This window comes from Natator depressus, chromosome 2 (assembly GCF_965152275.1).
Source record: "Natator depressus isolate rNatDep1 chromosome 2, rNatDep2.hap1, whole genome shotgun sequence".
Classification (NCBI taxonomy): Eukaryota; Metazoa; Chordata; order Testudines; family Cheloniidae; genus Natator; species Natator depressus.
This window is the reverse complement of record NC_134235.1, coordinates 59,847,018-59,855,814: the sequence shown is the minus strand read 5'-3', so window position 1 is coordinate 59,855,814 and position 8,797 is coordinate 59,847,018. Positions and strand designations below refer to the sequence as shown.

Here is an 8,797-nt window from a genome sequence, read left to right as displayed (position 1 = left end):
GAAAAGTACTCAGCAATGTTGTTTAATTACAATAAAAAACCTACCCTAGAGAAGGTTCTGATCAGTTTTCATTATATCAATTCAGACCGATATTCGCTTAGGATACAGTTAAAATATCGAAACAAAGATGACAGAAAAATTAACTCCTTGAAACATTCAAAATACCGTGAAAACTGTAGGACTTCTTGGTAGCTGCAAGTTAAATATGTTGTCTAATGTGCAGTAAGACCACAGCTGATTTAAATCCTTGTTCTGAAAAGAAAAGGCATAAGCAATAGACTTAAACTGGATTCATGGTTTATGTAATCTAGCTAACTCAAAATTAAGATGGCACATCAGACTCAAATGTTCTCATCAAAAAGAATCAGATGGGTAAACGGCAAAAGATAATCATCATTAGGCCATCAAAGCAACAGTCTGCCACCCAAGACGAAAACTAAAGTTTATTAGTTGTCTCATGGACAATTATGCATATGGGGAAGAGGCTATCATAATACAATTTAAGAGGTTCAGTTCCACAAAATTAGATCCTTTGTCCTTCTTATTTAAACCTCTCTTTTCTCAAAGAAACATTAACATGATCACATGTAACCCAAACATTTGGAACTCAAGGAGGTCTGGCTGACTTTGAAATCAACCACTATATTTTCCTTTTAGTCACATGAAAAATTTCTGAAATTAGTTTTAAGTTGGGCTGAATCATCTGAAAGATTGTTAAGCTTTTCAAAATGTTGAGTCCCTACCCAGAATGGTCAGAGGGCTATTTCCTCACAACGTTTTAAAGGACTGCTCTCCATGACTCATTTGTTGTGTCGGTTCACATATTTTAACCTAGACTTCTATCTATCTTAGCTGTGCTAGGTTTCATTCTTTTCAGTATAGATAGATAGATCTATCTATATATATATCTATCTATATATACACACACACACACACACACACACACACAACAGCATCACATAAACAAGACATCTCCCCCCCCCCCCCCAAGTTACCTTGAGAATTCAAAACAACTCTTGCTGGCTTCAAAGAGCAGGACAAAGTCAGGAAAATGGCATTTCTGAATGTATCCAAGCTCAGTAAATCACATAACGAAGGTATTTCCTACTGAAAAAATTGCAGAAATAAAAATGTATAAAACTTATGCTGACAAACCATGTTACCGAGCTTATCCAAATTTTTACTGGCATCTCAGATTTGAACATACATATCAACATACATTCAGATGGGTAAACGGCAAAAGGAAATCATCATTATGCCAGTAACATCACATTGTCCGAGTGCTGATTTAATGAAATGTAGTTAATTTGTCTTCCTGCAGTACGTGTGGTATGATAATCTGGACAAAAACTATATTTCTGCAGTATGTCATTTTGCCCCTATGTGATGCATATGTATTTTAAAGGACTTTAATTTCAATTATTTTCTTCAATATAAAAACAAAGCACAAAACTAGTGTAATTTTTTGCCCCCCATTCCAGTTTCCAATTTATCTTTTAGATTGCTGTAACGGAAAAAAGAAAGATCACTACAATGACAGGGGCTGGATAAAAATAGGAACAGCTTCCCAGCTGCTGGCCGAATGAAGCCCTTGAGCACCAAGCCAGATCCTCAGCTGGTATAAGCCAGCATAGTTTCAGGGACATCATAGGAAAGCATCATGGACATATTCTGTAGAGATTTTCACCAGCTGAAGATTTCACTCTCTTATTGGATTCTGATTTCTACTATGGATAGAAAAGAAAAGTAACAGACTCATTTTTATTACTTTACCAGTTGATAGGACATTTTGCTGGCCGTACACAAAGTACATGGGACTTGTAAAAACCATTTGAAATAAACATCACAACTGACTCAATTCTCACTATTTTAAAGAAAAATTTAATATCAGAAACATTAATGAATTTGATCCATAGGCACTTTTTAGCTTATTCATTGTTTGGCTGGCATTTGAGATACATCATCAAAACAATCAGTTGGGTAAATGGCAAAAAGAAATTATGCCAACAAAGCAACTTCCCATCTATGATGAGCATTTAATGCTATGAGACTAAAACTAAGTATTTGATCACAAAGAAAACATTAATATAGTGGCATCTCTTTAGAAGTATAAAATAAGCATCCTAGAACTACAAGTTAAACCCGGCCTTCAAGCTGGGGTTTAATTTTGCATCCACAAAATTAATCATCATGCTTTTTTCCAGCAATTCATTCTAAGTGCAAAAGCAAGCCACAGTCTGAAGATCAGGCCCCACGTTATTACACAAATCTCTTTACAAGAATTAAAGGTTCAGACTGCCTGTTAGCTTCAGAACCATTTAAGAAATTAGTTTCCTCCACATTTTTAGTCACAAGTGTGGTAATTATACTTACTTGCCACTGTGTGGACTCCACCAGTGTAGAATGGGGATGAATGGCCAGGTGAAGTGTAGCTATCTTTGCTCTCTGGTTTCTAAAGAGAACAGCTTGTATCTGAGTATTCTGGGATTTATTCTGTTTGTTCAGGAGAACCAGAGTGAACTCTGCTATCTGATTAATTTATTACTTGTCTATGCAATAAGCTTCTCAACAAATCCTCTGGTGTCCTACAGCTGAAATACTGAAATGCAAAAGAAGCATTTAAATTACCTCAGCAGTTCAGGTGAGAGCTGGCAGGCTTCAGGTAAGCAGCATTTGAAAGCCCATCTCACAATATAGGGTTTTCTGGACAGAGCAACACAATCTCCGAGGCCAATGCTCATCTGTGGTGTTTGGGGCAGGGGATGAAAAAAAAAAAATTATAAATTCACATGGACCACTGGATTCTACAAATTCCTCATTATTTGATTTACTTAACAGATGTGCTGGCATCTCAGATTCAGAACTATACATCAATGAAATGACATTCAGTTGGGTAAACGGCAAAAAGGAAATCATCATTATGCCAGTGAAGCAACTTCCCATCTTTGATACAGTTATTACTGCATGGGAGAAGGCCAACTTCAAGCTATGAAAACACATGCACCTGGGCACTTTGTCCAGCATCTCAGCCACTCAGGACAGTTTGCCAACATGTAGGTGCATATTTTGAAGTAATTTGCATTTGTTAATACAGAACACTCAGTCGCATGAAAAACAAAAACTGACAAGTAATGGTTTTCCTCACTGCCATCTTGCTTCTTTTTCCCCCTGAAAAATCAAAATTTTCAAAACCACAGTGACTTGGGTCTGGATTTAACAGAAAACAGCTTCCTGGTTGCTAGCTTGCAGAAGCTCTCCGAGCACTGTGTATTTACAGTAAGAAAAAAATCCCAACAATATACTCACAGGCTTATTTCTTTAACAGTTCATGTGACACCTTGCTGGTTACAGAGGAGTAGCATGGCAGAGTCCACACAGTAAACTTGCAATACCATCAGAAACAAATACTAACAGCTGATTCTATCCTCATTACCTAAAAGAAAAGAGTTCCAGACATTTTGAACAGCTGACAGGAAGTCAAATTATTTGGCTTATTTGGAGTTCTACTGCAACCTGAGTAGCAGGAATTTTTATCATTCACTTGGAAAATGGGCCAAAAGGATTATTATATCAGTGAAGCAACACTGATCCCAGTGACAATTTAATATTAAACCATTTTTATTAAGAGAGTTCTGGGATAAGTTCAGTAAAATGTCACAATTTTTTAAGAGACAAAAAGGTTAAACAGAAGGCATTAATATTTTGCCCATTAAAAGAATGTGTTGTGGGTAAGTCTACGTGTTTAAGCATGTTCCACTATGCAGAGTTATTGATTTTACAAGAGTATGATGTTCCTAATGAGTAGCCATTGCTTTTTTCATCCAGTTGGGTTTGACAAGTATGAAAGATGAACTAAGGTTAAAGGTTATATTTACCTCACTTTGGGAGCACAAGTCTCCATGTAAGCACAATGGCACATTCCCTGAAGGTTCAATTCAAGGTCAGAACTCTTACCAAGATCATGCTGCCTCTGAGACTACCCAACCAAGATCCCACTACAATGGAGTCCCAAGACTACTACTGCTCTTAAGTATGTCACTATACTATGGAAAGGGCATGGTCAGGACCACTGGACAAGTCTCTAACCAAACTCCCCAGAGACAAAGGGGCAATTTATCATTAGAATTTGGACACCCAGCTGCTGATGAAAATGATTTATGAAGGCATATCAGCAGCAGTAAGGTTATTTAGCTGTTCAATTTATCATTATTTGGAAGACTTGAAAGACTGAAAATAACTCAAAATAATCAATAAAGATGATTTGCCAATAGTAAATGTCTTCTATTGCCTAATGAAATCCAGCTCAATTTCAGAAAACATATGCAAGCTGTAGTAAAATAAACTAGGTGTCTAAAAGCAAGTCTCAAATAAGAAATTAGCTATTTAATTTGCAAACATAACAGTTTGTTCAAAATAATGTGTTAGTGCAACTATAATCACATTTGATTAGTCTCAGAAATGGTGGAGATGCCGTTATGAGGACATCATAATAGGAAATTACCTCTATTCATTTCCACTAGAAACTCTATCCGTTCAAATCACAGTGTATATAAGACATGTTAGCAGGTCATCTGCCCCATTTTTTATTTTTAAAGTGCAAATTACATTCACTCCATTTTTAAAATTGTGTCAAGATTAAGATTATTAGAATTTAAATTCTACTTAAAATTATATACTTCCTGGTTTCTCTGCCAGAGACACTGTGCAAGGTACCAGAGGTCTGAAAGAACTAGCTGATTTCTAAACTCTCATTTTCATTGTAATTGTCAATACTTTGTAGAATTAGACATTCAAAGAGAAACCAGGAAACCTGCCGCTCATCTCTCAGGACTTCGAGATTATATTTTTAAAAGTACTTTTCCAATTTATAAAAACAATCACTTTGTTCTCTTTTAGAAACCCACAAGGGTAGCAGAATTTCTGAAGTTATATTTGCATACCATAAAACGAAAACTGATGGCTATTTGTATAACATTTGTTAGACTTGAGGATTCCTTTCTCCCCCAATGCTACCAAGCTCCCCAGCAAACAAGGCAAACACGGCTATTTGAGATGTATGCCCCCATGTCCTATTCAGAATTGTATTGCTGTCAACTTTTTGTGCCTAGCACAATGGGATCCAACCTCACTGTGGTCTTTAGAAGCTACCGCAATTTAAATATTTATTAATAATAAACTTGTGATAAGGGAATTTTTTTTTTAAAATAAACCCATGTGATCTTTTATAATCCTTTTGTTTAAGAATTTGAAGATCTTCTCACTCAATATTTGTTCTATCATTATAGGAAAGTATACTGGGTGCTTACATGGAATATTGAGGGCAGTTTACTAGTTAGCTTCAAAGCCAATTTCCAACAAATTAGGTTGGGATTAATTCATTTTCCTCATGACTTGTAGATATTTTTCCTATATAATTTATCCTTAAACAATAGTACGCTATTTATTCTCCTTTGTAGTCAGGGATTTAACAAGTTGGTTTTGATTTTTTTGCCCAAATCAGATTTCTAATTCAAAGTAATATAACTTGTTCTTGAAATACTTGCTCTAATTGCTTGGTACTCCTGAGCTGAGACAGATGTTTGCAAACATTTTAACTTTGTTTCCTATTCTACTTTTCCCTATTCATATTTTAAATACCACAAAGTGGTAGCATAAAAAAAAAATGATGTGGGTCACTGAAAAATATTGCACAGCTACACCAAGACTGGTTTGCTAAACAATAATCTATCTCACCCAAGTTCAACTTGCTTAGCTTATACTATAACCACCAGGGCCTGGAGTTTGTGATTTTTATTTTTTAAACTTAAAAATAAAATGAGGTTCTCGCCCCCACCCCGGGGTTAAGTGATCAAAAGATTGTTTGGCATACAGCACACACAGTCGTAAGACAACCATCCAAATTAATACACTGAGATACGGCCCTCATCTACATACAACTTCCACCAGTTAACTAAAGTATGTCTACAGTAGAAATGCTGCAGCAGCATTGCTGTAGTGTAGATATGTACTACAGTTTCAGAAGGGGTTCATCTGACTCTGTAGTAAATCCACCTCTCAAGGGATGGTAGCTAGCTTAATGGAAGAATTCATCTATCAACCTAGTGGTTTTTACAACGGGGTTTAGGTCAGCTTAATTACATTGCACAGGATGTGAAATTTTTCACAGCCCCCTGAGCAATGTAGTTAAACCAGCCTAACTTTGTAGTGTACACCAGCTCTGAATCAATTAAAAAACACATGTTCAGTTAAGCTAGTGAAAGTCTGTGTGTAGACAAAGCTGCAATGACACTAGACAAACAGTGGGTAAATATTTCCAGTGTGAACAGCTCTAAACAGCTGCATATTAACACTTGTAACCACAAAGTTAAAAGCACATCAAGGTGAACTACAGGAGAGGGGCGTACAGAGAGGTGTTTTTTCTATGGGTATGTCTACACTACAGAGACTATGCCAGCATAGCCCCATAGTGTAGATGCAGTCTACAGTGACAAAGTTTTTTCTGTTGCTATAGGAACACTACCTCCCTAAATATTAGCTATATTGACAAAAGTACTCTTCCATCAACATAGCTGCATCTATACTGAGGGGGTATAGCAACATAGGTACATCAGAGACATGTGACCAAGCCTATGAGAGCTATAGCAGAAATTTTCTTAATGCAAGCTTGAATATTGTAGAAAACAGCAAGATCTACAAGGAGTTTCTATACTGACAAACTTAATGTAGAACTAGCTCAACCTGCAAAAGTTAACCCAGTATATCTTATACCAGTTCCCCGAGCAAAATAAATTGTACTAGCAAAATAACTTTCTGCCAGTAGAATTGTCTATACCAGAACGTTGCCAGCACAACTATGTTGGTCAGAAGTGTAAAAAAGTCACACACCCCCAACTGACATTGCTATGCCAGGAAAGCTTAAGTATAGACCAAGTCTAAGAATCTACACATTCTCTGCGGTGACTAAATAGTCTGTCAACTGTTACTGTACTAATACTTCCTAGCAGCAGCTCTCTCATATTTGTCTTTTAGTTTCTGAGATATTAGGGTGCACTTGCATCATGTTTTTAAGCTTTTCTCTGCAACCAAGAGGGCTAGAAACTAAGGGTTTCTTTATATGGGAAAGTTATACCAGTACAATACAGGGTGTTAATTTATACTGCTATAATTATACAGGTATACCCCCATGTAGACTCTCTTATTCCAGTATGAATGCATTTATGTATTTTAGCTTAGGTTACTTTGAGAGCAGTTAAGCAAAGGCAAAAAAGCCACCATTATTGAGGGCTAAGTGTCTACATAGGGAGTTACATATGGTGTAATTATAGAAGTTTAACCACACTAGCACATTACAGTGATATAACTGGCAATGTCTCCTCTGTAGATAGTCTCATGCAACTTCTTGCCTCCAGCAACCGGGTATGAAAGAAAAACAAACAGTGCGAGACTTGCAATGGAATTGCCAGAATTGGAAACTGTCTCTGACAATTAACAACAAGTCTAGTTAAGTCTTCGTTGAGGATCCAGTAGGAGGCTCTCAGAGCTAACAGTGCTTCCCACGTCCAAGAGCTTAGATCAGGGATGGCCAACCTGTGGCTCCGGAGCCACATGCGGCTCCATGTATAGGCACAACTCTGGGGCCGGAACTATAGGTGCCAACTTTCCAATGTGCCGGGGGCGGGGGTTGCTCACTGCTCAACCACTGGCTCTACCACAGGCCCTGTCCCCCGCTACACCCCTTCCCGAGCCCTACCCTGTGCTTACCATGCCCTCACTCCCGCCCTCCCCCCAGCCTCCTGCATCCATGAAACAGCTGATCCGGAGGTAGTGGGAGGCACTGATCACAGGGCTGCAGGTGGGTGGGAGGCACTGTGATCAGGGGGGAGCTGATGGGGGGTTGCTGACATATTACTGTGGCTCTTTGGCAATGTACAATTGGTAAATTCTGGATCCTTCTCAGGCTCAAGTTGGCCACCCCTAGCTTCGAGGCATATCCAGGGCATCTATGCTTCACCCAGGACTGGAAACTACTCCCTGGCCTCTGCAACACTCAGGCTCTAGGGAGACGGTCTCAGCGGCCTCACAGTACATTATCGGCCTGCCAGAGACATACAGGGGCTGGCAATTTGGCCACAGAGCTGCTGCTGCTACATACACCAGCTGCCTCACCAAGGCACTCGAACCAACTCTGCCATCCAACCGCCTCAATGTGGGCATACCCAGCAAGCACAGACAGGACCCCCCCCCCAATCCCTCCTGCCACACACAAACCGCCCATCCATGCTTTCACACCCCCAGCCTCCCCTTAACCCCTCCTCCCACACAGACCATCCTGCCCTGCTTTCACGCCCTCAGCCTCCCCTTAACCCCTCCTCCCACACATACCCATCCCCCTCCCCCACACAGACTGCCCTGCTTTCACCCCCCAGGCTCCCCCAACCCCTTGCTCCCACACACGCCCGTGTCCTTCCCCCCCCCCCAACCCCTTCGCCCACGCACACCCATCCAACCCACCACAGAACCCCCTCCCATCCGTCCCCCCAGCACAGACCTCCCCCACCCACAGGATCCCCTGAGCCCAGACCGCCGGTCCGTCCCTGCTCCCCCAGGCCCGCACCTCGTGGGCCGCTGACCACTCTCCTGCTCCCTCGCGCGCACCCACAAAAGGAACGGAAGCAGGAAATGAATTCCCTCCAGTTAAAACGATTCCAAGCTGGGCCACGTGAGAAACGCCACTTCCGTTTGCCCCGCGTGACCGGAAGAATTGACAGAGCGCCAACCGCGCCCAGACTGTGTGGCT

The 8,797-nt window shown here is 40.1% G+C and overlaps 1 long non-coding RNA gene and 3 other non-coding genes across 4 annotated transcripts in view; all 4 read right to left on the bottom strand.

The window, feature by feature from the left end:
• LOC141982320 (uncharacterized) overlaps positions 1 to 8,674 on the bottom strand; it is a 29,531-nt gene extending 20,857 nt beyond the window's left edge. The window contains exons 1-5 of the long non-coding RNA XR_012638027.1: positions 8,615 to 8,674; positions 3,307 to 3,433; positions 2,629 to 2,741; positions 996 to 1,107; positions 166 to 252 (exon numbers count right to left, since the gene is read on the bottom strand). This is a non-coding gene — a long non-coding RNA (uncharacterized LOC141982320). The remainder of the gene's footprint in view (positions 1 to 165; positions 253 to 995; positions 1,108 to 2,628; positions 2,742 to 3,306; positions 3,434 to 8,614) is intronic.
• Positions 327 to 406, bottom strand: LOC141983589 (small nucleolar RNA SNORD87). The gene has a single exon (XR_012638427.1). It is a non-coding gene; the product is annotated as a small nucleolar RNA SNORD87 (small nucleolar RNA).
• On the bottom strand, positions 1,183 to 1,263 carry LOC141983587 (small nucleolar RNA SNORD87). Its single transcript, XR_012638425.1, has one exon. It is a non-coding gene; the product is annotated as a small nucleolar RNA SNORD87 (small nucleolar RNA).
• Positions 2,843 to 2,928, bottom strand: LOC141983588 (small nucleolar RNA SNORD87). Its single transcript, XR_012638426.1, has one exon. It is a non-coding gene; the product is annotated as a small nucleolar RNA SNORD87 (small nucleolar RNA).
• Positions 8,675 to 8,797: the final 123 nt, after the last annotated feature.